Source organism: Crinia signifera, chromosome 19 (genome assembly GCF_055691185.1).
Source record: "Crinia signifera chromosome 19, ASM5569118v1, whole genome shotgun sequence".
NCBI classification, from domain to species: domain Eukaryota; kingdom Metazoa; phylum Chordata; class Amphibia; order Anura; family Myobatrachidae; genus Crinia; species Crinia signifera.
The window spans coordinates 93,218,648-93,230,693 of NC_139226.1; the positions used below are offsets into that span (position 1 = coordinate 93,218,648).

Consider the following 12,046-nt stretch of genomic DNA (forward strand, 5'->3'; position numbering starts at 1 on the left):
GTCAGCAAGTAATGAATACACCTGTGCACCTGCTGGGTGGCCTGGGAAATGTGTGAGTGAGTAATGAGTACACCTGTGTGGTGACCTGGATAATGTGTCAGCGAGTAATGAGTACACCTGTGCGGTGACCTGGATAATGTGTCAGCGAGTAATGAGTACACCTGTGCGGTGACCTGGATAATGTGTCAGCGAGTAATGAGTACACCTGTGCGGTGACCTGGATAATGTGTCAGCGAGTAATGAGTACACCTGTGCGGTGACCTGGATAATGTGTCAGCGAGTAATGAGTACACCTGTGCGGTGACCTGGATAATGTGTCAGCGAGTAATGAGTACACCTGTGTGGTGACCTGGATAATGTCAGCGAGTAATGAGTACACCTGTGCGGTGACCTGGATAATGTGTCAGCGAGTAATGAGTACACCTGTGTGGTGACCTGGATAATGTCAGCGAGTAATGAGTACACCTGTGCGGTGACCTGGATAATGTGTCAGCGAGTAATGAGTACACCTGCGCTACTGCTGGGTGACCTGGAAAACATGAACTGTTTGGGATTTTGAGGGCTGAGTTTGTAGACCACCGTTAAAGGGAATCAGGTGTAGATGTAATAAAATGCACTTTTCGGTTTTGGAATCCGGTACTGGCTGTATGTATTGATCTTCCCGGGGACCGATAAGAGAGTGCGGTATTCTATATGTGTCCATCTGGTTGTTCCCAGCGCTATCAGCAGGATTCATTGCTACAGATTCCACATGACTCCCGGGGTAATCCGGTTTATGTATATGCCATTTAGTACATTGCACAGTAATAGGGACTGATGGCTGCACAGTCAGTAACAACAGCTTTTTGGGGTGTCATTTTTAATTCTTATAACTAATTCTAAGCCTTGAAATAGTGATACAGTGGAGAGAGATAAAGTACCAGTCAATCAACTCCTGTCATATTACAAGGTGTGTTTGGAAATTGACAGTGTTGTGCTGATTGGTAGGTACATTTCTCTCCCATACATATCAATTTCTAGGCTTAGTACATCTCCACAAAAGATCTGAGCGATAATAAAAGATGTATCTCCAACCCTGGAAAGTTAGTTTATGAGCAGCAGCCGGGTGATTCCAGTTTGCTGGGAGCCCAGCAGTCCTCCCCCTCTCAGCCCTACTGTGTCCTGCACACACCTGTGTGATGTCAGCATTACACCCATTGTACAGCAGTGCGCTGTATACTGGGAGGGAAGAGACACAGGAAGTGAGTGAGAGGAATGGAGAAGACTGCAGGCTGAGGACAGCAGCACACAACAATGTCCCCTGCAGGGTAATGTAACTTAGGACCCCCCTCCAGGCTGCACTACCCATCTCTGCCCCTCAGGGGGGCTCTGGGCACAGCAGGCAGGTAAGGAGGAGTGAAGTCATGTAACAATGTATCTGCGGGTAGAACGCTGAGCACACTGTCTGCTTCTGGTGCGGGATCTCTGCCCAGGTCAGTGCTATTAACCCTCTGTGTGCGGGACGGGGGTTGCTGCTGTCACTGTTCATGGACTGTTATAGAAGGAGGTCGCATCATTGTCAACATTACTGAGATCTGTGTGTGCACACTGCACTGGGACTGGCAGATATGTTCTTACTAAGTAATCCTGTTACCCTGCACTGCAGGCCAGGGCTGTCATCTGTATGATTATCACCCTTTCTCTTTTCCCTCTAATCTCTCTCCGCCTCTTCTCCCTATCCTCTCCTTAGCCTGAGGGCAGAATGCTGGATTTACAATAGAACAACCTACTTTACATTGTTGTGTTGTTCCTGTTATGTGACATTTGTGTGGTTTGTATACAACACCTGGTAAGGGCGAAGGTTCAGAACTTGCGGCACACAACACTAACGTGTATATGTGTGTGTACCACTGGTGGGCAGTAATTACATATTGGCTTGTATGTATGTAATGATTAATCACAGTTCAAATGTACTTTTTCTCCCAGATATTTATAAATTGACGTGTCGCCTAAATAAACTGTTACTTATAAGGTGACACAATTGTGTCAACAGTGTTGTGCGATTGAGGGGGATCCTAAATGATCTTGTACCCAAGCTATGGGTGACTGAAGTGGAGACGGGTGAGGGGAGCGCTGGTGACATGGATAGTGCTGGGGGTAGAATGAGGGAGGGATGGGTAATCATATGATGTTTCATCGGATTTATGGTTCCAATGTTCGATGTTTAACCCTGCAATGTTGAGGATCCAATGTTTCATCTACATCGCTAGATTTCTCCCCCGATGTTTTTCTCAATCTTCCAATGTTTTTTCTTTTGTGTGTCAATGTGTGCTGCTTTCAATGCTTTGCAGCCAGCTCACTCTCTCCTTGATTTATATTCATTAAAAACTTAAGAGACTGATAAAAAAACCCATTAACAAACATGACAGTATCACTGCTGGCTGGGCTTTCATATGTGTGTGTGGCTGTGTGCTGCTGACAGTGAAAGACAGACTGGCCAGCCATTCAGCAGTAGCACACAGGACAGCCCCATTCCTGCCTCACTGCAACTGGTGCTGTTAGTGAGTCACTGTCGCACAGGTCTGGTTTGCATATCAGTGCTGATATACAGACCACACTGTGCTAGAAGCACTACAGCAGACAGCGACACTCCAGGCAGGGAAGAGGAACTGCATGGGTTTTCAGAGATAGCGGATGCTAGAATGAACAGTATAATACGATAGTCACTAGTAGTGACATAGTGGTGAACTCCCTTCATATTTATTTTATTTATTAATAGTTTCTTATATAGCGCAGCATATTCACTTGCGCTTTACAATAGGAGACAGTGATACAACAAACTGGGTATTTACAATCAGTCAAAGGTATGAGGGCCCTGCTCGCAAGCTTACAATCTATCAATTGATTTATTATTATTCAGCAAGCATATCACAGCACCTTACAAAGGGCCTGATTCAGTTGTGGATGCAGACATTTGCACAGTTTATTTCTTTGAAATGCAATGTCAGTCACACTGCACATGTGCAGTGATTTATTAGTAACAGCGGACGCAGATACTGAGTGACAGGTACAGTAGTTTCAATTTGAGGGAGGGGATGGGGGCTGGTTTGTCAAATGCAGACGTGTTTCAAACATTAATTTGCAGTTGCACTGGCTCCAGCGTCTTTGTTCTGATGGTTATTCTAAGCAACAATAGGGTTGCTTAGATGTTTGATGTTGGCAATGTTGCATCTTTTATACTTAAGTGGTGGATTTGAGAGTGCAACTGCATCCACCTCTGAATTAGGCCCAAAGTTTTTCCATATTAAAACAATCGTGATAAATGTATTTAAATTAAAGTATTTTTTTTTATGAATTAGCAATAGCTTGCTATTACAAATGCCAGCATAGTCATGTTTTTTTTTATAACTTGTTACGGAGAGTATCATAGAGAACCCACTAAGATTCTGGAAACTGATGGAACCAACATACCCAAATATTGCCAAAATAGCTAGACGATATTCAACAACTGTGGCCACTTCAGTACCTTCAGAACGCCTGTTCTCTAAAGCTGGTGAAATTAAAGGTAAAACCAGGAATACAGTAGGCTAGATGGGAAACTACTGTCAAAATTACTATTTCTGCACAATGTGGATAAGAAAATTTGGGGGCCAGTTTGAAAGTATGCTGGACTGGAGTCTCCCCTTCCCCAATTTCCCCTTCCCCAATTTCTGTTATTCTCCTCCCAGTTTTTATTTTGTTTTATCCACCTGTATTGTGAGGCCCATAATTAATGTACCTCAATAGTAAATTCCTATTTTGCTACAAAGAGTTTTTTTTAATGTACTATGTGATTGTTCTATGTAGTATGTTCTATGTTGCACTGTGTGTACAGTTTTTTTGTTATTTTCTATGATCAACATAAATTATAAACTTAATAGAGGGATTATTTATCATTTCAGAAGCTTATTAGTGTATTATATGCTTTGGTAACCAGTTTATTTAAAAAAATATAGAAACATCGGTTAACATCGGGTTCACAGTACCAATGTTTAGGTCTAAATGATGTTTTGCAACCAATGTTGAAAAACATCATTTGACCGATGTTTTCTTCCGATGTCCCTTCCCTATAGGGAGGAGGGTCCTGCCTGTGACAGTTTATGTTCTATACACCATCATTTCCTTGTACAGTCTTATAAGGCGTGTGTGTTTTGCACTGTAGTGTGTTACTTGCTCTTTGTGTTGGATATGATGTGTTCTCATCATATGGACACTTGCGCGGTTCTACTTAGTTTGTTCTGTATGCTGGTCGACGTGAGTTTTTGACATTTTTTTTTTTTTGTCCTGAATTTTGACGTAAGTCTACATGAACACCTTCCATGCTTCGGTCGACCTTTTGACTGACGACCTAAACCAGGCATTCCCAACCACGGTCCTCAAGGCACACCAACAGTGCAGGTTTTAGTGATATCCAGGCTTCAGCACAGATGGTTTAATCAGAATCCCTCAGATACTAATTAAGTCACCTGTACTCAAGCCTGGATATCTACAAAACCTGCACTGTTGGTGTGCCTTGAGGACCGTGGTTGGGAATACCTGACCTAGACCCTTGATGGCTAACCTTGACACTCCAGCTGTTGTTGAACTACACATCCCAGCATGCTCTGCATCAAATTTAGCATGGCCATTTAGCAAAACTGAAGCAGAGCATGCTGGGATGTGTAGTTCAACAACAGCTGGAGTGTCAAGGTTAGCCATCAAGGACCTAGATCATGTCGACCTAATGCTTGTCATCTTAACGAACTGTCGACCTTATGCCATGTCGAACTAGACCCCTGTCAACCTTCCAGTATGTCGACCTAATGACCATCTTTAGGTTGACCAACCAACCATATCCCTTCATAAATACCCCCTAGAAACATAATAAACCAGCATCAAAGGAACCTTAGCTGTAGCTGCACAGTTTGTCTAAGGTGTGGTATGTAGGCCAACAGCGTCTGTCAACATGGAAATGGTTGACACAAAGGATTGATAGTGTGTATATATATATATCGACCTGAACCCTATGTAGAATACCACGTGTGCCCCCCCTCAGCATAATTTACTAGTCGTAGTCCACTTGGATGGTAAAGTATTAAAAAGCCCCACACTTAATTTATTTTTAAATCGTAAAATACTTTTTCCAAGTATCGACTCTTGCCATGTAGACTGTTTTGCTTGTGTTGACCTAGAAACTGTCAACCTCTCATCTGGATCCCAGTGAATATCCTTATGGCAAAATATTCTTTATGTCTGGATCTCCATAGTGCAGGAACCAGGGCTGGTGGAACACGACAAGCCTGGTAACCATAACTGGATGGCGCCCACCTGTGCTGGCAAATATACATTTACCCAGTGTGGGTGATGTGCAACTGTAGTGTTCTGTCCTGAGAAAGGAGAACTCGCGCATGGGATTTATACCTGTGCCCCTTCATATACACGTGCTGGGATACCATGCCACTGGTGGTGCAAGTGACTGCAGCTTCCACAGCTGTACCCGATCCCACCAGGGGCACTGTCCTAAATAGGTGCCAGCAGTTCCCACTTGTGTGTGTATCATACTTGGCAGACTCCCTGAAAGCCTCTGTGATGCTACGTATACACTATAATAGAATTGTGAGCATGCTCATTATCTGTACTTACTGTACATCTATTCTTTACCCTACTTCCCTACTGTCGCTGATTGTCCAGGCTTCCATTTTTTTTTTTTTTTTTTTTTTTTGTGTGAGGGCGGTGTCCTGATGATGCAAATCACATCACCACATCCCCCTAGGCCAGCCACTTGGACCTCTCCTTCTGAATCTCTAAGTCAACCAGTAAGAGCCTTAGCATTTAGCAGCTGTAGCAACTGCAAGTGCAGAATGAATGGACACACACCAGTAGATACGCCAGTACATACACCACAGTTGCACATTTGTTTTTGGTATGTGTATGGCTTGATCCGGTGCACTCCTTGGTACATGGCCAAAGTTATCGGTTCCTTATGGGAAACCAGCCGCCAACATTATTCAGATTGAACGCGATAGAATGGAGCTGGTGCTGGCGCAGATCTCTTTTATGAATATGAGAAAATCGGGCGCTCACTGGCATTTTTCTCTCAGTTGGATGTAAAATGGTCTGGCTGTGTGGTGTTCCTCCATTATATGTGTTTGAGGGCCAGATTCTCTAAGCTTCAAAAGTGATAAAATTGAAAGTGATAAACAGCCAGCCAATCATCTCCCGTCTGACATTTTTCAAACACAGTCTGTGACATGGCAGGCAGGAGCTGATTGGCTGGCTGTTTATCACTCTCAATTTTATCACTTTTGAAGCTTAGAGAATCTGGCCCTATATCTCTGTGCTAATGTCAGGAAAGTTCCAGATTTGATCAAAGTGGCTGACCCCCAACAGCCGCAGTTGGGGACATTCCCAATGACTGCTCCTGGCGGCGGGAGTTGGGGACATTCCCAGGAACTGACCCCCAGCGGTGGGAGTTGGGGATATTCCTATTAACTGGCACCCCCCCCCCCGAAGCAGTGACAGTTGGGGATATTCCTATTGACTGACCCCCAGCAGTGACAGTTAGGGACATTCTTATTGACTGACCCCCCCAGCAGTGGCAGTTGGGGACATTCCCAGTGACTTTCCCCCAGTGGCGGGAGTTGGAGGCATTCCTAGTGACTCTCCCCCAGCGATGAGAGTTGGGGGCATCCCAGGGACTGAAACCCCCCAGCAGCTGGAGTTGGGGGACATTCCCAAAGACTGAACCCCGGTGGTGGGAGTTGGGGGACATTCCCATTGACTGACCCCCCCAGCGGTGGGAGTTGGGGACATTCCCATTGACTGACTCTCCCAACAGTAACAGTTGGGGACATTCCCATTCTCTGACCCTCCCAGCAGTGACAGTTGGGGATATTGCCCAGTGACTGACCCCCAGCAGCAGCAGTTGGGGACTTTTCCCAGTGACTGTCCCCCAGCAGTGGCAGTTTGGGACATTCCCAGCAGTGTACAAGTATTAGAGCAGGGATGGGGCTTTGTGATCCGGCTTTGTTTACGACTAGGGAACACCCTCATATCATGAAGGCTTGTGTGCTGTACACAGATACAAGTTTGCACAGAGAGGGTGTAGCACACTGGACGACAGCCTGAGATCCTGGTTCTAGCTCCTCAGGCACGTTCTCTACATTGTACGGAAGTTATGAAACATCTGCAGGAAAATAATCATTACTATTGCTGGATGGGAAGATGGGAAATCCCTGCTGGGATAACAAGGCCTAAGTGACTATAAAATAAACATTTGGTGATTGCGTCAGTGTAAGAAAGAGCTCTATTTACTAAGCATCAGTGGCGTAGGGTGCAGCCAGGGTACCCGGAGCAAGCTCATGCCGCGGCGTCCATAAACGTCCACCCCCGCTGACTCAACACATTGGGGATAGTGGCCACAGACTGGGGGCAGCAGCATCAGGCTCTGACTGCTGTGACGTGAGTGTCAGCCATGACTGGGGGGATCGGCGGCAGTGCGGCATGCATGCAATCGTGTGGGGGGTGCCATTAGGAGGTGCCTGTGCACCCCTGGCACCCCCCTGTGTGTGCGCCTATGTGTGCTTAACAGACAGGCGGGTGGCCGTGGCGGGTGATGTATGGAGAGAGCATGCAGTGAGTCATCGCTGTTCACTTCGTACATCGCCTGCCACGGCTGCCCACCCGCCTGTCTGTTAAGCGCACATACAGTAGGCTGGCACGCACTGCACAGGACACAGCAGGGGGCGCCCTGCAAACCGTTGGCGCCCGGAGCACAAGCTCCGCCGGCACCACCCTAGCTACGCCTCTGCCAAGCACTGGGGAGAGATAAAGGGAATAGTATTAGTACCATCCACTCAGCTAACTGCCATGTTACAGGCTGTTTGAAAAATGACAGGAGATGATTGATACTTTGTCATTCTTTCCACTTTACCTCTCCCTAATGCTTAGTACATAGACCTCTTGATCACGAAAGCAAAGCTATAGTTCTGCCTTTGTCCTTGACTATGTGTTTTTTTTTTGGGTAAGTGGTTTTCTGGATGGTATGTGCGGCCTTTAGGTCGTCGACACATGCAAAATGTGGACATGAGTTTTTTTTAGACTTTGGCTAAAAAAATCAAAAAAACTTGTTCATACTCTACCATGGCATCGTCCCCAAATAAGGGACGCAGTACACTTATACGGAGTCTGTGGTGAACTACGTCGACATAGACATAAAAAAGAAAAGGAGTTGAACTTTTTTATATTGACTATGTCGACTTCTCATATCAGTGTATGGCCATCTGATCCTGGGCGGCAGGATCACATGCAGTCCTTTGACATGCGATGTTTTGCATGTAATCCCGTTTTCCATCACCAGGAGCAGTCAGCAGGCAGTTAGAAACACCACAGCAGACAGCGACACCCCAGGCAGGGAACAGGAACTGCATGGGTTCTCAAAGATAGCGGGTTCTAGAATGAACATTAAGTGTGGTAGGGAAGATAGATTGTAAGCTCCCCTGGGGCTGGGACTGATGTGAATGTTCCATTATTCTCTGTACAGCGCTGCGGAATATGTGTGCACTATATAAATAACTGATAATAATAATACAGAAGTTCATGTATGATCGTAAAACAGAATACATTGCATTCACTATATATGAGATAATGGAATGCAGTATGGGGGTGATTCAGGTTGGTTTGCAAAAGCAAACTCCTTTTAATGGACATCTGCCTCACCTGCTGCACTGCAGGTGGGGCAGATGTAACATGTGCAAAGAGAGTTACATTTGAGGGAGTTATTTTGTTTCTGTGCAGAGTAGATACTGGCTGCTTTATTTTTACACTGCAATTTTTATATTTCAGTTTGAACACACCCCACCCAAATATAACTCTCTCTGCACATGTTACATCAGCCCCACCGGAAGTGCATGTGGTTTTGTCCATTAAAGGAGGAGTTTGGTTTTGCAAACCAACCTGAATCACGTTCCATAAGGTTGTATATGCTTCATAGTCCTGGCAATGGGTTAACCTAGGAATCGTCACTGTCCAGCTTTTCCATTGGTGCACATACAATGTGGGCCATGGCCCTAGATCCCAGCCACTAACTTCTTAAAATCTGGGGGGAGGTAGCTCAGAATTTCTACTTCTGCTTGTCAATTTCAATGTAGACCTGATAACAAGCAGTGATGCTCATTACAATATATGCACTGTAATGTGTGTGTATGTAAAATATATTTCTTTAATTGATAGTTGGAGTCACTGTCTCACACACATGACCTGAGCCGTGACTCACCCGTCACTGTGCGCAGGGTAGAAGCGGTTACTGAGAACATCCTGCTGTTGGGTAATCCGCAGCCCTGTAACTTATCTTTTGGGCTCATCGGGATCAGGTGTCTTTTGTTCCGGGACACTTTACTGTGGCTACAGATTAACCAGTTATATGGCAAAATAAGTGCAAACTATACAAAAGACTAAAGGCCCATACACACTTGTCATATCATTCCCAACGCGCATTGTTCATTGCGCACACAGTGGGCGGTATTCTGAAAGATATCGCTCAGAAGGGCCACAATGACTCTCATTAATTACCCATTGTGTATGCACCTAAGCCAGCTTTCCCAAAGTCACTTTAACAGTCCAGGTTTTAAGGACACCCATGTTTGAGCACAGATTGTAAAATCAAACTATAACTGAGATGCTAATTGTCACTAGTGCGTGAGCATTGATCGCCTTTAAAACGTTTAGATTGTTAGGGTGCCTTCATGATCGAGTTTGGGAACTACTGACTTTAGCTGGGTACATGTTATATTGTGGGAGGTGTTGTAGCCGACACAAGTGCATACACACTGGCCAGTGCAGGGTCCAACTAGCAGGGCCTTGCAGGGTCACCAGCAAGTTGTTATACAGTCACTAGGTCAACATGCATTTAGGTCAACATGGGTTAGGTCCGCAGGGTCATTAGGTCAACATGAGTTAGGTCCGCAGAACATTAGGTCAACATGGGTTAGGTCCACAGTCAAAAGGTTGACTTGGGGTTTTTCAATGTTTTTTGTGCCGACAGGCGGTATTTCATGCCCTACCATCCACTAGGGCAGGGATGGGGAACACATTTACAGGTGTATTGGTACTTGTGTAGTTTCACAGCGGCAGTTACGCAGTCAGCGTAGCGTCCCTGTCAGAATCAGCGTAGTGTTCCCGCGGTCAGCATCCCTGTCAGAACCAGCATAGTGTTCCTACGGCCGCATGGTCTGGCATCCCTGTTAGTATCAGCGTTGTGTGGCCAGCCGGAGCATACATAGTTATCATAGTGACTCAGCGTTACGCAGTTAGCGTAGTCAGTCTGCGCTTATTACATTGTGTGGGAACAATTGACCATTTTAACATGCCTGACATGACAGGTGTGAATGTGTTCCTGAAATGCCCCCACTATCCTTGCCAGCCAGAAGCGTGGTGAGCAGACGCATTATGCGTCCTCCCAACCTTTTCATACCCCCACTATCCATGTCAGCATGGAGTTAATTTTATAAAGTTTGGCAAGCGGCCGCACCCCCCCCCTTTGTGCAGGAGACACACGCACTATGGAACCGCTAATCTTGTCGGCAGGGTTCGTACCCTGCTGCAATACTTACTGAGACACCTATCCACCGGCGCCCGCGTGATCCCCTCTCCGCCGGCATCTGACAGCGGAGAGGGGATTTTGCCAGCGCTGTGTGAGAGGCGCTCAGTAGGCTTGCCAGGGACGCCGGGGACAGAGCTGCAGCTCCCATGGACAGTACGGTGACTACGCTAACTACGCAAGGCTGCCACGGAGACATTACGCTTACTACGCAAGGCAGCCGTTGGGCTACACAGACAAGGTAGCTTAGGCTGCCGCCGTGAAACTACACAAGTAAGGCAGCCGTTGGGCTACGCTAATAACGTAGCTTCAAACGTAGCATAAGCTGCCGCCGTGAAACTACACAAGTGCCGGTGTATGTAATACTGGGGGCGAGCGGTGACAGCGAGAAGTATTCAACTGACTAATGCAGAGGGCTAACTTCATTAGCCGCAGGCCTTGCTGTTTGGTGGAATCACCACTTTAGGACTCGTACCCAAGAAATCAGTCTACTGTTTAAGGTAGACTGATATCGCACAGAGAGGGACACATCCGCCACCACAGGATTAAACAGACACCACCTTCCACTTTCACGCAGTATATGAAACAGAGGAGTTTGATCATGGTGTAGCACAATTTTAATTTCACACAATAAAATAATAAGACGGGTATGAGGCGGTTCAGGACTAGCACCTAGAGCAGTGGTTCTCAACCTCGGTCCTCAAGACCCCCCAACAGTGCACGGTTTCCAGGTCACCCGGCAGGTGCACTAATTAATCACTGACACATTTTAAAAGATCACAGATGGAGCTAATTATATCACCTGTGATTCTGTGTGGAGACCTGGAAAACGTGCACTGTTGGGGGGTCCTCAGGACCGAGGTTGAGAACCACTGACCTAGAGTGATGGTCTGCAATGAATTGCAGACAACAAAGCACAATATAAAATCAAAAGGGGTCCCTGGGGGGGCTTTGCTTCCCTCACACTGAGTCCTTCTGTCCTGGTATTCCCCCTTGTAGCCAACCAATTTCTACTGTGTATATATAGAAGATACATATTTAACAAGGCATGGAATCAAACTGACATGTAGCCGATATATAAACCCCTTCATCCAATTGTGCAAAACAGGCCTAATACCAGACATGGAGTATCTATCACTATAAAATTAATTAGATGGTCCGGATTACTGTCCCATGTTTTAGATGAGGCATAAGCAGTTCATCAGGTGGTATAAAAAGCTATTTTGCAGCCTTTTCGGCCACTTCCTGTTCCGGCTGATGTAACTTATAGCACACAAATATCCTTAAGGTACCCATAGACGGTCCGTTCCCGGACCGTCCGTTTTGTACTATGCGATGCGCGCTCCCGCGCATCACATAGTACGGTACAAAAAGTATGTGCTGCACATACTTTTTGTACTAGCTATACATCGTATCGGATCGCATTGCATGCACTAGGCATGCGATCCAATG

At 46.0% G+C, this 12,046-nt stretch overlaps 1 protein-coding gene across 2 annotated transcripts in view; it reads left to right on the top strand.

The window, feature by feature from the left end:
• Positions 1–1,200: 1,200 nt before the first annotated feature.
• The window catches only part of ARHGEF16 (Rho guanine nucleotide exchange factor 16), a 58,215-nt gene continuing 47,369 nt past the window's right edge, over positions 1,201–12,046 (top strand). Inside the window, exon 1 of one of the 2 annotated variants that reach the window (XM_083162929.1) lies at positions 1,201–1,385. The gene's annotated coding sequence lies outside the window, so the exon portion shown is untranslated. Of the gene's footprint in view, positions 1,473–12,046 lie in introns of both variants that reach the window. The other variant, XM_083162930.1, reaches the window with a different exon arrangement.